General features: G+C 34.9%; 1 protein-coding gene across 2 annotated transcripts in view; it reads right to left on the reverse strand.

Annotated features, from left to right (window-relative positions):
* Window positions 1-17,485, reverse strand: part of LOC124410717 (NAD(+) hydrolase sarm1) — a 182,054-nt gene that overhangs the window by 87,666 nt on the left and 76,903 nt on the right. The gene's annotated exons all lie outside the window — the stretch shown is intronic.

Raw genomic sequence — 17,485 nt, forward strand, 5'->3', positions numbered from 1 at the left:
TCCGATGACGGCGTAGCGATTAGCAGGTTTGAGCTATCCGAATGTAATCCTTAAATGCATCCTTAAAAAATCACCGTAAGGTTTACCGAATGGCTTACCTAATGTTCGAAATTCTTGGTAGCCTGACACCTTGATCCTAGATTTTCCTCCTTTCACCAAGTAAATGGAATTAGGAACACACTGCATCGCGTTCCGTGAGGATTCTGATTCGGATGACTAACGTGTCTCTTCTGCAGATGTGTGCCAACTGCCGTTACTGCATCCGTTGAATACTAAGGTGTCATCCTCTTGTTCCGGAATTCTTTCTTTCTTTCTCGCATCAAATTAGTAACGCCAAGTGTTAGATGGTGGTTAGATAATTCATTTCAACCGTGGACGTTTTTTATCGTCCAAAGTTGATACTGCAGCACGTGAATCAAGTTTCCAAGAGGATTACTCAAGACAGCCTTACTTTTGATGTAGGCGTTGACTAGAGGAAATCAACGCTTCGATGACCACGCTGTATAATCATAAGAAAAATTAAGCGCGTATTTTAATTCCAGTTTCTCACCTGCCGTATTCTCACGCCCTCAATTACCACCGGCCTCAAGTGCAAACCTCGCGAATAATATGCACTCATTAAATCCACGTCTTACGTTCGGAGAAAATTTTTTTGTGCTTCTTCAAGAAAAGTCAATTGCTAGACAGATTTTGTAGGAAATTTTCTCGTGGGAATACAAAATTTTTTTGTAAATACCAAAATTAGTAAAATTGTTGTTTCAGAATTGCAAAAAAGTGAATTCAATGAAATATACTTATAAACATGAAATTTCAATTTAATCAAGTCCTTTATATACCCTTTAGTAGATTCACTGAATCTCTTCAGCGGATGAAGATTAGTGAAATTGATGAAATCACTAGAACTACTAATTTATTACCACCATAAAATAATATGCTACATCGTAAATCTAAAAAATTTCTTTTCGAATTGGCAAAATACTCTCTATGAGAAGTCATAAATCCTTTCGCGCCAGAGAAGTAAGATGAGTAGTTATTACAAGGGGCTCCAGTCATCTGTCTAATATAACCAGCAGAACTAAATTATTGTTGTTTGATGTAACTCTTAATTAATCTCGTATAAGTTGCCATGAAACAACAATTTTTTCATTTTTTCATCCAGTCTTTGCAAAATGATTTCATCGCATAGACCTGATTTCGCAATTGCAACAGAATCTATGGGATTATGATGCCAAATCTTTTCTTGCCACATTACCAAAACGTTTTCGATTCTGGGCTCACTATAAAATCAACTAAACCTTTTGGATTAGTGAAAATAACATTCGATCGGATGCATATTAATCCTGATATTTCGTTGGCAGAATCAAATTTTTTTTTACTTCTGGGGTTGTTGGTGCATCGTCGCAGAACTTGTCCTGTTGCTTTTCAAGCTCCTCCCACTTTAAAAGCTAACTACGACATGTAGGTCTCTAATTTGCAGACTTGCCCTCTACTTTCGGGTCAGCCTCCAACCGTCTATCCGCAGGTCTGGCGAGTACACTTCAAGTGTAACAACGTCAAAGCCATAAAGACAAACAGCGATAAAACGAGCCCAACAAGGCCTAACACCGGGTATTTGAATCGGGCGTAAAACGAGCCCGATGTACCCTGTGTCCATGAAAAAATTGCGCACCTTATGCGCGTGCGTCACAAAATGTCCCTAGGAGCCCACCGTTAGCTGTCATAAAATGTTCCTAGGAGCACACAGTTAACGGTAAAAGGACATTTTATGACAGCTAACGGTGAGCTTCTAGAGACATTTTCTAACTGCTAACGGTGGGCTCCTAGGGACATTTTATGACAGCTAATGGTGGACTCCTAGGGACATTTTCTAACAGCTAACGGTGGACTCCTACGGACATTTTATGACAGTTAACGGTGGGCTCCTAGGGACATTTTCTGAAATCAAACGGTGGGCTCCTAGGGAAATTTCTGAGGCACGTTCATAAGTTGCACACTTTCCTCATAGACACAGGGTATTTCATCCAGAGATACATTCGTCGGCGAATAATTTATCCGAGAGAATTCCATAGCTGTCGGCTTTACGTCGAGACAAAGAAGAGCCGCGTAACTGCTCTTCTCTCGGTCATTACGTTACATGTGTAGCGAGAAGCGTCGGTGTTGCTGTTCCTACTTTAATGGCCTCCTTTTTTCATCCCTGTGTGTATATTTTTCTCTAGCCACTTTTCAATTTCACTTCACGGTGGCGTGGAATTTGCATGAAAATTGTCGCGCCGTTTGACCCTTATTAAATCGAAGAATGCAGAGTATCACGAAGATGACTGTTGCGACAAACGAGACGCCGAGAATTAGGACTGTAAAGCAGAGAGAATTAATTTCTCGCTCGTAATTTACACCACGCAATGATTCCCAGAATTCAAACGAATCAGGACCGCTATTTCCACTTACCCAGTGGGCGAATCTTTCCAGTCTTCCCTAATTTCAGCTATACGTGCGAACGTTGAAAAAAAAAAAGCAAAAAAACAAACAAACAAAAAAAAAATACGCAACCGCGATTCCAACAAGTTCCGTATATTACAGGTACGTGGCCTTTGTGTTTTGCAAGACGATATCGTGCATGCTGATGAGGCACAAGGCGTCATATTTCATCGACATCTTTTGTTAGGAAATTCTAATGTCACTCGAATAACTGACACGTGTAATGAAAAGTCTAAAGTCACTCAGCCAGCGTATTTTATTTCCCAATTTACAAATCGACGTATCCGTTAAACGATTTTCTCTATCTTCTTATCTCGTTGAAACGCGGAATTATTGACAGCCGAAAGACGCTTTTTTTTTTTTATTCTTTATGTTTCATACGCTACGCGAACGTGATAATCGATTGTAAAATTAAGCTATCGATATTCGCTGCGACAAGTGATTATTAAAATTCGCTGCAGTATTGCTGACACCGGATTCAAGGTGTTGCAGCAATACTACGTAACACAATTCAACCGATGGAATTTGTGTCACGTACAAAATTCACTTCAGGGTTCATCGGAGTTCATTTCCTGAGCAAGGAAATCGGTTTTTCTTTAATTTTCACCGTTTTTTTTTTTTTTTTTTTTTTTTTTTCGTATGGCACGTTGGTCCCAAAATTAATTCGCATAATTTAATAAAATATTATTTACAGACAATTATAATGCGAGTGAAAAATAATTTTGATTAATCTTCTTTTCGTCGACAAGAATCGATGAATACTCATAATTTTTTGAAAAAAAAATTTGCTATTCTTATTACGACACGAGCAGTGGACGGAAATTAAAAGGTTTCATGAATGGGGCGTGAAATCACTTCGCAAATTGCAACGAGGCGTTGCTTTTTAAGCATTTTTACGTTACATATCGCAGTGACGGGATAACGAGATAGGATATTAGGCTAAACTGCTAGGCTAGACTAAGAATTAGCCTGCGTCGTAAAACTAAGTGAAAACCTCGAGTGCGAGACTTCAGTGATGAAGATGATTGCGGTGGATCCAGGAAACGAGACTCCCCAAAGATCGTAGTAATCTCTGCTAGAATTACCGCAAAATCTTGAAAATCCTCCAACTCCTCGCGTTAAGGAATTTTCAAAAAAAAAAGGAGCCAAGCGATACAAAAACGTGGCATAAAGAACGAACTTTAAGAATAACAATTAAGTATGCAATTTTTTGCACATCTTTTTAAGTAAAATAAATAATTTTTTATCACCATTCAACTGTTTGAATTGCTGAGTGATAGTTAATCAATAATTAGTACAAATTTTATGGAATTTCACTGATTGACCGAAAAATACTGAAACGAGAATAAAAATTTTTAATAATCATAAAAAAGTTTAGAATTTATCACAAGTTATTTGATCGTATTATGAAGTAAGAATTCCGAAATTAAAAATTTCGGGAATTTTTGGAAGTATCCAGATTGTTTATTTATTTTTTTTTTTAACTAGCTAATCGAAAATTCTTCAAAAAAATTTTATATTATAAAACTGTGTATGGAGAATACGTAAACAAATTCAGAGAGTTCTGAGAGAGAAAAAAAAAAGAGTTCTTTCACGTTAGTTGTTTATAACAAACATATTATTAAACAAATTATTGTAATTTTGCATGAGATTTCAAAATGTTCAAAAATATATTTGGAACACGAAAAAAAAAACAAAAGGTCAATAATACATGTGTGTGTTTTCCTGAGTGATGAAAAAAAATATAGTATTTTTTCAAATCTTTTGAACGATATATGCATACTTTGTTTTTACAAACATGAATGAATGAATGAATGAATGAATAGATTTCATAATCTTCATTATCCGATCGACGGACGACATTGATAGAAACTGAATTGACGATGAATAAACGATCGCTTGCGCTAGCAAACTGACGAATATATATGTACAATAAATCTATCGCCATGTATATGGAACGAATCGGTGATAAATAGTTAATATGAAAAACGCTCATCAAGGTTATAAGATTACTAAGTTAATACCGAATGCAAAAAGGGTACTTCAAAAAATTAAACGAAAAAAATAACGGTTCAAACTCGAAGCAAGATTTTTTCTTTCAGAAAATTAGAAAGTTAATTTTTTTGTTGGCGATTTGTTATTTTTCATTTCCATCGCGCAGTAATATCAGACAACTAATAAGATATATGTATAGTATATCAATTAATTATTATAGATAAAAATAAATGAACTGTGATTGATTAAATTTCATTTGAAGAAATATAATTTCTAGTTGGGTCATAATTTCATTGGAGATGACAAGAATGTAAAATGTTTTTTCCCCGTTTGAATCCGTACTGGCAGGAATCCAGCTGTTATACGTTGAATTCTCGAACAAGAATCATGAAGAATTTCGTTCCCGCGAATTGAAAGCGATCCGTTACATCGCGTGAAGTCGCGGTGCATGCTGTTTGTGCGAAAAATAAATACAGAAGCCCGAAGTATTTGTTGTACAAATATGGCCGATGTACAAGTGCGCTGCAGGTTACGCCGGTTGTTTTGACAGATGTGAACGATCCATCGGAAGTCGGAATATTGCGTTAGTTTTGAGAGAAGTACCTGGTATACATATAATATATAGATATGTATTGAATATTAATACACAAAACCCAGGGAACACATGGAAATGAAAATTGTGTAGAAACACCTGGTGGAACCGTTGCAGGTATAATTTACAATATAAACAATTACGGGCAGATCAAGTAAATATAATATCCATATTTATTTGCACACCTTGTTTCTAAGTATCGTACCGATAATATTTTTCTTCCCCGAATTATACGTTGGTAGAAGTATGCAAGGCGTTATATGTATGTATACAGTGAAACTGTAGTTATAGGAAAATGTCCTCGTGATGTCAGAGCCTGGTTGTCGGCGCCATTTTGTCACCAGATAACCTAAGTTTTCAATTTTTATGGAGGCAGATGGTAATTCTTTGGATTTTAAATGACTAATATAACCTTAGTTATAAGAAATAGTTCTCATGACGTCAGAGCCTGATTGTCAGCGCCATTTTGTCACCAGATAACCTAAGTTTTTAATATTGATGGAGACAGATCGTAATTCTTGGGGTTTCAAATAACTCATGTCAAATAAGTTAATATAATTAACATAACCTTAGTTATAGAGAAATGTCCTCATGACGTCAGAGGCTAGTTGTCGCGCGCCATTTTGTCACCAGATAACCTAAGATTTTTATTTTTATGGAGGCAAATCGTAATTCTTTGAGTTTCAAACGATTCATGTCACATAAAATAATTGCATGAATAATTGGGTGAATGCAACCTATGACAAGATGACACCTATAAGACCGGTGAAAATCATGAATTTTTTGATTTTTCACTCCGGAAGGTTCAGAGTATTTATGCATTTCACTTTAACGCTATTCTCACTTATGCGTCAGTATTTCCATACCCCTTGAAAAACGTATAACTGCAGTTTCACTGCATACACGCGCATCTCACAACCCACGCGGTGAGACTTCGTGGCGCCTCGTAATCGAGAATTCAGGAATATTTCCGCTATCCTTGATTTCTTATCACAATCGTTACCTTAATTGAATTTACTACACTCGAAAGTGGTGGAGATATTTTTAACAACAATTTTTTAAATTCGCGTTAGCATTTGTTAACATAGAAATTATTGCGCTTGGTGTTCCGATCGTACGTTTTGGGGAAAAAGAATCTTTCGAATCATTCAATTCTTTGGTACGTTTCGCTGCTTGATGTTCTTCACAATTTCAGATCAAATATAAGACTAAGGAAAATCATTATCTGCGTATCGAACTTATTGAAAAAATTGTTTAATTAGTAGATCGACTTTTAAATCGATTCGCATGGCTGAACTTACAAGAATTCAGAATTCTCGAGACTTGCAAATTTGTTTATTTTATTAATTATTAAATTACCTCTTGATTGGGCAAGGAAAAATAAAGTAAAAATACCGATTTCGCTCTTAAGGTAATTAAGGTCTCGATCTTACCGTTCGAGTAAAAGGGACGAGGTGGTCGAACACCTTAAGCGTATGCAACCCGATCGACATACTTGTACGACGCGTCGGGTGATTCTTGATAAAAAGAAGCATATTTCATGGCTGGATGAATGTGTTCATACAATTCGCAAATTTCTTTTACTTTCGAAAATTTGATTTTTATAAAAAAAGTTGGATATTGCTACAGACTTTGAGTTGATTTTTTGTTCTCATTTATTCAATATGTGATCGGAGATGGAAATTCAAATAACTTGTAAAAACTCTGGGATTCCAAAGCGAATTAGTTATCTTAAACAAAATATAATTTTGAATGGGGGAAAAAAAAAAATCATAAAATAACAAAATACCGGTATTTCAATATTTCAAGCTAATAAAGGTATTTATTTAAGTGAGTGAAGTTTAATTGTTAAGAAAAAGAATGAACTAACGATTTTTACCATATTTCATTATTTATCTTTGATCAAATCAGATTATTTTGGATATTTTCCATATAAAATTTACGGTGAATATGCTGCGGTGTCATTTTGACCCCGGTATGCAGTGAAATTTGTGTAAATATGAAAAACACAACTACGTAACTGTATATAAAAATAATAGTAAATAAAATAATTCTTCTTACATAGGAAAATCGGGATGCATTGCGAATAACAATTTTCTATTCACCTTTTTCTTCCTTGGATTAAAAATCTTCTTTTGAAACTGTACATGAACGGGCCTGAGATTAATTGCTTAATCGATCTCGACATAAGAATTTGAGATTCGAGTTTCGCGTGATATGCATATAACTTTTATAAATTCGGTAACGATCATTAATTTTACACGCACGGTTGAGAGGTGAAATAAATGTGCAACGGACTTGGACAAAAGGAACGGTAATTAACAACGGTTATTGAAAAATTTCACATCGGTTTTGATTAATTCGTCGTCGTCGTCGTCGTCGTCGTCAGGTAAACCGGGAAGGAATAGGTATAATATTTCGAACGCGTGGGAGTTGAACTTCGTTATAAGTGTGCGAGATACAAAAGCCTAGATGATGAATGTCTGTCTCTAGAAGGGCATCATGCCTCGCGTTTTATAATTAGTAATTGCCGTTTGGATGAAGAGTAATGGCTGGTTACGATTGCCGTTCACGTTTCGCCTGTGAACATCCGAGTGTATGCAGGGTAAACACAGACACACATACAATATCCGTGAATAATCGGAAGTAGCGCAAATCAACGAGCAACAATCAGCAAAATTTATCGCCGGAACTCCGAAAGTCGATTTTTGAATCCATTGAAACGATTAGCTTGCATGATTTTCTTCACGGTTAGGTTGTTCGATTATTTTCTAATTTCCACGAATTACTAGATCCATGATTCAGGATTGATGATCAATTTTTTACTTTCATTCCCAAAAACGAGATATAAAATTCATATAAAAAATTTTTTCAACATTCTAACACTCGGATGTCTAAACGATCAATGAAACATTAGAATGTATATTTTGAAAGAGATTTTTTACTCTCTTCTTTATACATCGTCGTTTCCTGAATATACTTTTCTCGATGATTTTATATTATCCTTTTACTTTTATTGCCTTTGCTGCATATATCGGCTGACTGTGAGAAGCTAACAATTGGACTCGAGGTCTTGCAGACCCTGACAATCACCTTAATTACATTTCAAAGGATCGGCTTCTACGTTACATTATACAACAGATTAACACACGCCACACGCTATTGACCATTGAAGCCATTGATCGGTCAATATCCAAAGGGCCAACAACGCAATTGACACCTCATCAAGGATCCACGAAATTTGCTGGAATGTCCGGCAGTCAAGAGGCTGGTGAAAGTGCCTTCGTACCTTCACCCATAAACCGCAGATGTTTGCACGACTTAACATGGTTGGTTGGTACGTGTGGTTTGATAGAAGTGTGATTACTACAATTTAAAAAATATGCATCAACTTCCGGACTTTCATTTAGAGAACCAAAGTATAATAAATGAGCTGATATGAATTTAATCATCAACAAGATATTGAAGAGTGCATTCCCAATCACAAGTATCACATCGAATATCATGATCCTGATAAATCTGTATTTCATTTCAATCTCTCACTGAAGGTCATACATTCGGTTTTATTTTTTTTTCTTTTGAGGTTAAGATCATCGATAAATATCTCAAAGAACGATGCAGTTGACAAACGTACTGACATCCTATTTCATTCATCTAAGTCACTAATATTCAAACATCGTTTCACTATGAATATCCTATTCTTTGCAAAACAATATTTTCAAATTTTCGCACCACTACAGCCCCAATCAGTCCTTCATCTATGATCTCTTATCACTACTCAAGTCATCGATATTTTGTACATCAGCCATTTTGTCTTGACTTCCACCTCGTATTCCATATAAAGAACATTTAAGCACTAAGGATATTCAAACATTCTAAGTCTTTTACCTCATTTTTATTGTATTTCACAATCTCTCCACTTCATCAAACTATATATACTGTCTCCTTGAATGTAAATTATCTAAAGGATCTAAACAGATGCTTAACCTCAAAAAAAATTGTTATAAATAGTAGCCTAATTGTATTTTCTTTCTTTAATAAATTCTACCGATCTAAAAAAATGTCCTTCATTGATCCTCCCCGACGAAACACCTGCCAGTCATACGAATTAGCTAAAGTTTTTTTTTTTTTTTTTTTTTCACATGGCATCTTTCAGGCGACAGTTTTCTCCAAAAGTTGCGAATTCTGACAAGGAAACAATAAAAAAAAAAAAAAAGAAGAAGAAGAAGAAAAAACAAAAAATTATCACAACTTTCGAGATCGAAATCATCGGAATGTTCAGCATCAGCGGGCGCACTGCGAAACGCGTTCATTAAATTGTCAGGCATAGAGTGCAGCGGCATTTATTATATGAAACGTGGTTGCGGTCAGTTTATTTATTACACCTTTGCGGCCCCGCTTGATGTGTACGTATGTACAGTAATTAATGGATTGCGTAACGGTGCAGCGGCGTTTCGCAACATCCGCAACTCCTACTGTATTCGCTAACACTAATTGCTCTTTAGTACCTACGGCGCGGCGCGACGCCACTCATTCATCCTTGAGACATCTCTTCGTCCCATCAACTCGCGTATCTATGATCTATGATCCATGATCTATCCGATATTTCGCGTAACGCGGACTTAGGTATTCGCGTAAAAATCGGCGATAGAACTTGCGCAATTTTTTTGTGAAAAAATATGGAATACAATGGAAGGAAATTATATATTTCAAACATCAAATATTAACCGGAAGCTCTCAAATCTATTCGTTTAATTTTAAACGCTTTTCTCAAATTCATTTTTTTATTCAACCAACGATTCTGATTTTACAAAAAAAAAAAAAAAAAAAATCGCAATACGCAAATTGAGAATTACATTCACGATTAGTTTTTTCAAATTCACCCGTCTTGAACATTGTTGAGCAATTTTTTTTCCCCAACGATCGGATAAAATTCTGTAGGATAAAATGTATTGCATTGAAAAATTCCGGAATTCCAGTTTTTACGATCTCCTTGGTTCCATTTTAATCCTGTGTACACGTTCACTTGTCCACAAAAATTCTGCTGTGCAAAGAAACACTCGACTGTATTACAATAACTGAGATATAATAAAGAGGTAATAATTTGTCCTCGGCCATTTCCTATATTCTTTTGTAAACAACCAACTACCTTCAAACTTTTTGCTGTTTTTTATCATTTTTCCACGGCTTGATGATGGATAATTATATACTCATCGATGCGACCATGATTAAATTTTCATATCATTGTTGATACCAGGTGTGAAATTAAGCGGTATAACAAAAACAAGAGTAACGAATGAACATTTGTAAAGGTTTATCTGCAATTAACATAATTTTGAACTTAAACTGTATAAGAGATTACATTGTTTAATGAATAACGTCGTAACGATGAGGATAATTAATTTTACAAAAACAAAAACTAGACGCACAAGGTCCACATAAGTGAATTAAAGTTATTCCAATTGTTCGTCACAAGAGCAGTTTATTTTCCTTCGCTATTTTTCACCTTCAGATTTTTCTTTTCAGCATATTTCACAAATTTGCCAATGAAAAGAATTAAACGAATCAGATATCGTAAAAGAAGAATCTGGAAAATATGAAGATTTTATTTGTTCGCGGAAGTTATCGAAGCTTTCAAAATTTTCTATCCATTACTTTTATCACGTTCATTCATTCATTTATTTTTTCATTCTTATCCCGTCGCTAAAATCTTACTTTTACTTCGTCAAGACGCCAAGCAGGAGTAAAAGAAATTAAATTTATCCATATAAATGAAGTTGAAGATAAGGGGCCTCGTTTCTTTGACAGAGTAATCAACATAGTGAATCCATCTTCTTGTCGCGTCTTTTCTACATCGATTCGGTATATATCGCGTTATTTATATACCTGTAGCCTGTGCATACGAAGTTACCAGTTCCTGGGTCCAGTATCTCGGCGATAGTTTCCCATGGGAGTTACGGGATACACAAACCTGTATATATATATAGTAGCCAAATGCATATTCAGTAAGCTGAAATAGATTCCGCACCAACGAACCGTAAACATTTTTTCCCTTCCCGTTGAATCCACTTTTCCACTATTTTCTTTAGTCTTATTCTACGTTCGTTTCATTTCTTTTACTTTTTCGTCCCTCAAGCCGAGAGTCAAAGTATCCGAATAACGATAAACCATCGATAAAAAAGTTGATATTGAACGGCTATATTAGTTTAAGGGGATATTCTGGGCTAGAGGCCTAAATTTTAGGCATTTTTTCTAAGTGAAATAAAACAGACATAAAAAACATTCTTACCATCCATTATTTTTACAAGACCGTTATTGATGTCTCGAGAATACAAATAAAAAATCGTCAAAAACAAAAAAAAAATCAAAAATACAAAAAAGTTACAGAGTGGTCAAGTGGGGGCTACAAAACAGACATGTTTTTGACTGTTGCAATGTACCAAAACAAAAAATCCAAATAAATTCTTCTTTAGTAAAGACGTCTCAATAGTCTGGAGCACGGAAAAAAATTTAAAAAAAAAAATTTCACAAAATGCCAACGATTTGTCGAAATTTTTTTTGGCACCCCTGATTTTTGACAATTTTTTTTTTTTTAATCTGTCTGTTTTAAAGAACGTTTCCACCAAATTTCAAGTAAATCGTTCCATAAGAACTTGAGATATCATATCAACCGTATCGAAAAGAGTAGTTTCGAGAAAAACGCGTTTAAAGATCTGTTTCAGCCGTACTGTTTTAGTTGGCGCGTGAGAAAAAAAACTGTAACTTCAAAAATAATTTGAATTTCGAAAAATCCTCTTAGAGACTTATTCTTAAAGGTCTAAACTTAAAAAATGTATCGAGAAAAAAAAAATGGATTCTTTCAAATTTCTTTACCAGAATATAACATAAAGTTCAAAGTTAAGCTTCGAAAAACAGCAGAGATGAATTATACGAAAAAAGCACACAATAGTATAAAGACAAAGAGACGCTGTTAAAAACTCAGCGCATGGGCCATAGATTCAAATTGTAAACGTACATGCCGAGCTGCCTACGTGAATGTTTAAATAAAAGGGCCTAGTGTGTCAGGGTCGAATAAGGATATTGACGCTGTTCGCTGGGCTGCCTCCGCTTTTACAATACCTACAACACCTACCTACTAATTATACACAATACCTTAAAATATACTGATACAATAGTTTATGTAACTCGGTATAATGTGCACAAATTGGGTACCTGGTGGTACATTGGAATTCAGATATATGTATGTACGTACGTCACACTGGTGAATGCAACTTGGCCAGCCTGTGATAAAATAACGTTATTATATGGGTCACTCCACGCCAACTCAACGAACGTTGGATCTTCACCATTTTTGATATTGTTTAAAATTGTTTTAAACCATTGTCTCATTTTCAAAAGTTTAGCCTGTCTTTCAGATTTTTTTCTTAGTAAGTCTGTTTCACTTATGATTTTTTTAAATGAAAGTGTATTTGGCCGTGATTCAAAAATCTGAGAAAATTCTCAAAAATATTGTGTCAGATATCAAAATTTTTAAGCTTAGATCGAGTGTTGCTCCTCGTTCGTTTCTACTCTTTTTGAGCTTGTTAAAGAGAAAAAAAAAAAAAAAATAGAAGCAACAATCTATCTTTTGTGCTTTTCTAAGAGATTTTTATCCTTGAAGATGATAAAATTACAAATAATCAATTAGTTTGAGGAAATTTGAATTTTTTTTTTTTAAATCCTGTCTCATGTATAAGAATGTTTAAGTAGCAGCCTACAAAAGATCTACTTTGACAAGCTTAAAAAAAGGTAGAAGCAAACGCCGGCCCACTTTGGGATTAAAAGCTTCAAAATTTTGATATCTGAGACGAGATTTTTGAGAATTTTTCCAGATTTTCAACATACGGCCACAGAAATGTTGATTTCATGTAACCAAAGTAAAACGAAGTTCCTAATAAAAAAAAAAAAAAACTGCAAAAATTGAGGGTACTTCTTCGGAGTAGTGGCAGTTGCGTAAAATTTTTTTTAACAAAATCAAAAATATTAAGGGTCTGACGTAGGCTGAGTTGGCGTGAAATGCCCCATATATATATATGTATAGGGCACATTACATGTACTTATATGTATATCTAACCCCCGTAATATGGATTGATGTTTCCGACGATTAGATTCAAACATTAGTAGGTATGTATTTTGTATGCAGCAAGAGATACGCGGAGTGAATTATACAATGTGGAGGATTATCTGCCACAGCTTCAATTCGCGTTATGGGCATGGTCGACATATATATATGACATAAACCGTGAGTTTTTCTCATAGCGAAACGATCCAAGCGCCTAAGGCAGGCAACCGGAGTTACAGCTCCTGTTTAGGTTGAGCACCGTATCCTGTCATGGCCGTCCCAACCGTCAAACGTTATCTATCAAAATATCCTAAATATTAGAAAATGCCGAAAGTGATAAAAAAAATTAGTTTGACAGTCAACTATGTCAATAATAAGACAATTAAGAGTAGAACTGTCATTAAATTCAGTCATTCGTTGCGATAATGAGATGGTGAGATACGGTGCTCAACCTGGACGTGAGGTGTAACTCCGGTTGCCTGCTCCAGGCGCACGGGTCGTTTCGTTGTTATAAAAACTCACATTGTGTATTGTAACGCGGCTGAGGTTGAAATCACGTTTCTTATCCCCACGTTTCGTTCAAACTCAACGTAAAAAAATTGTAAAGACCGGTATGCCAAATAAGCAATTGTTGAAAATATTCAGATCGAAATCTAAGTAGTTGTGAAAAATAATCAAGTTTTTTTCACAGTAATTCACCGGAATTCGCCTGTATTTATGCAATTCCATCCCAAATTTCACCTCAAATCCGCCTGCATTTATGCAATCCCAGTCAAAATTTGACTGGAATCCGCCTAGATTTATGCAATTCCAATTGAAGCTTCACTGAAATCCGCCTGCATTTATGCAACTACACGGACAAGGTTCGTAATTTATTTTATTGTTTAGAATTAGACGACTTCTGATTCCCTCCAATAGTGAATAACTAAACATAATGTCGATCGGTGAAATATATTCTCATTTACCACAACGCAGTTCGATTTCTGTAAAATCTACCCTGAATAGCATAAATGCAGTGAATTTATCCTGTCATATTTATAAAAGAATTCTGTGCTGTACCTGGAATACACGATTTGCGCGGGAATTACGAACGACTCAATAAATTTCAAGATAATTATAACTGTAATCTATGAACCTGCATAAGCATAACATGCAATTTAGTATCCGACGTGACTGTATAAGACGTCTGAAATTTTTGGCGAGATTAAAAACCCAAAGGAATTATAAATGAGTCTTATAGGCACGGGAAACGAGTGGGCGAAACGGGATTCGCGACTTTGAGGAGAGGACACGCGTACCTACGATATGCGAATATCTATAACACGGTGTAGCGTTATAAGATTGATGCAAGGTAGAATTCAATACTCGATCCGTATGCTACGATCGATATAGTTACGTATTAAGTTTAGCATTTGAATAAAGATCGAACCAAGTAAAATATCGCATGTTATACATCTCGAAAAAATCGAGAAGAACAGACTAGAGAAAAGAGATCTGAAAGAGAGAGAGAGAGAGAGAGAGAGAGAGAGAGAGATGGAAGATACGCGAGGAGGAAGTTTGCAAATAAATTTATTTCCATCTGAATAAGATAATCTCGGTGCCATGCCGGGGTTTAACTCGGCGATAAGATGGGGGGCGAAGGAGGCGGTTGAGGCTATAAAACGTATAACGATAAAGTGTCGTACCTACATTCAGCCGTGAGATAGTCACATGCTATATATTATACATATTCCACAGAAATACGCGGTTGACAGTTATGGATGTGTATATTATATTCGCGTATTAATAGACACGGAGGGAACTTCTATAATCCTCCCGCATTCCGGAGTAATTGAAAAAAATCTCAGGTTATGGCCGCTCGGCTTAGCGAAGAGAAGACCGTTTCAGTAACGGTCGTAAAAGTGGGTGTAAACTATTTCGAAAATAATAAAAACGCAGTTTTACTATCAAGAATTACTTGTTTTAACACGCATTTACGAAGGAACACACATTTTTTTTTTTTCGTTTTTGTTTTTTTGAGCAAATTTCGCAAATTCTCGATTTCTGTCGATTTTCTCAAGCGCCAAATTTTGGGACACGAATTTTATAATTGTCACATAATATCGATTGCGAGGTCACTTTTTCTCGTAAGAAAATATCAATTTTTTGATTATTTCTTCGAATGTAAGGGATAAAATAGTTGCATATCGAAAATTTCAAAGTTCACGGTAGCGGTATGAGGATAATGAACAGAATTAATTTGTATCAACTGTCTAAAACTGTGTCAAATGCTTGAAAATTAACTCCGTAAATACAAGGGAATGAAACTTGAAAAATTTGCGTGCAAAAAAAAAATTTGAGAAAGTTTTCTCTACACTCGATTTCCATTTTGCGATTTGCCGACGTGCTTGTTTTTATCACAAATGATTATTGACTTTTTTCCATCTCTGTCTATGGCTACGATTTTGAAAATAGCCTATTGCAAATACTTTTGACGAAACGAGTTCAAAGGAATTATTTTTTCGCTTTAAGAATATTCATTTTCCTTAAACTCTTCTTCTTCTCTTGATTTTAATCAAACCATAAACGTCTCGGAATTCACTAAGTGAATAGAGATAAAGATTAAACATATTTAAAATTAAACTCCAGAAAAAGGCTTTTGAAAAAAAAACAATCAAATTCCGCATAAAACTTTTGATTTGAATAAGATGTACGAAGAAAAAACTGTTTGAAAAACCAAAGTACACACACTGTGAGTCTAAAGTGTAAAACATTGTAGATAGAATGCTTTAAACGTCTTTGAATAAATTTTCGTGTCAGGATTTACGATTGCAAAAATATTTTATGAAATAAAAACAAGTAAACAGCAATAAGCGATTGCCATTTTTTCACTAGGTTCACGGTAGATAAAGAAAAAGAAAGAGAAAGAAGACTGTACTAAACTTCACTGAGATATTGCAAGTGACCCGGTTCAATACCTGTTTAAAGTGCATACATTATGCACACAATAAATGCAGTAAAATGGCAGCTTATTGGCTCGTCTGGAAAGTTTGTGGTACACTCACTTGGATCGTACGTATAATGAGCAAGCAAGTATCGTTCCTGTAACAATATTATGGAGAGAAGGCGGAAAAGAGGACTACAAAAACATAAGGAAGCTACATTGAACATCGACGGAATAAAACCCGGAGCCAGGAAATACGATCCATCAAACTACTCGTGAAAATTGCTACTTTTTTTCATCCTCTAAAAAGAGAAAACCTGAAGGATTAATCACTGTTGTAATCCAGTGTACACATGTTACTGTAATTTTTTGTATTCTTTGTATTCTTATGTACTCTCTGTTATCTTTTTGCAATCTCCTTGAAATCTTTTTAATCTCCAGTAAACTTTGTAAACTTTGTAATCTTCCTGTGATACCTATAACCTTTTGTAACCCCTGCAATTTGTATGAATTCTTATAATCCCTGCATTCTCTGTAAGTGTTTGTAATCTTACTGCAATCTTTGTAACTCTTGGAATTTTTTGTAATCTTTGCAATCTACGGTAAACTTTGTAAACTTTGTGATCTTCCTGTGATACCTGTTACCTTTTGTAATCTTATTTCAATCTTTGTAATTCCTGGAATTTTTTGTAATCTTTGTAATTTTCCCATAATACCTGTAACCCTTTGTAATCCCTGCAATTTTTGCGAATTCTTATAATCCCTGCATTCTCTGTAAGTGTTTGTAATCTTACTGCAATCTTTGTAACTCTTGGAATTTTTTGTAATCTTTGCAATCTACGGTAAACTTTGTAAACTTTGTGATCTTCCTGTGATACCTGTTACCTTTTGTAATCTTATTTCAATCTTTGTAATTCCTGGAATTTTTTGTAATCTTTGTAATTTTCCCATAATACCTGTAACCCTTTGTAATCCCTGCAATTTTTGCGAATTCTTATAATCCCTGCATTCTCTGTAAGTCTTTGTAATCTTATTGTAATCTTTGCAACCCTTGGAATTTTTCGTAATCTTTGCAACCTCTGTAACCTTTTGTAATCCTGCTGTGATCTTTGTAATCTTGTCGCAATCCTTACAATATTTTTGCAATCCCTTTAATCTTTTGTAATCAATTTGTGATCTTTGTAATTGTAAACAGTGTACAAAATTTTTGCATAGTGATCAACCCCTCGGAAAAACTTGTAACCGTGAAGACCGTGCAGAAATTGTTCAAAATTTTTGTAATTGATTTGTTATAGAAAATTTTATATCGATTTCAATCTAGTAATTTCTATATTCCTGTATTTTCAGTTTATCCAAACCGGTAATCTCGAAATCCAGATAAAACCCAACGATTATATAC

The sequence above is a fragment of the Diprion similis genome, chromosome 9 (assembly GCF_021155765.1).
Source record: "Diprion similis isolate iyDipSimi1 chromosome 9, iyDipSimi1.1, whole genome shotgun sequence".
NCBI lineage: Eukaryota > Metazoa > Arthropoda > Insecta > Hymenoptera > Diprionidae > Diprion > Diprion similis.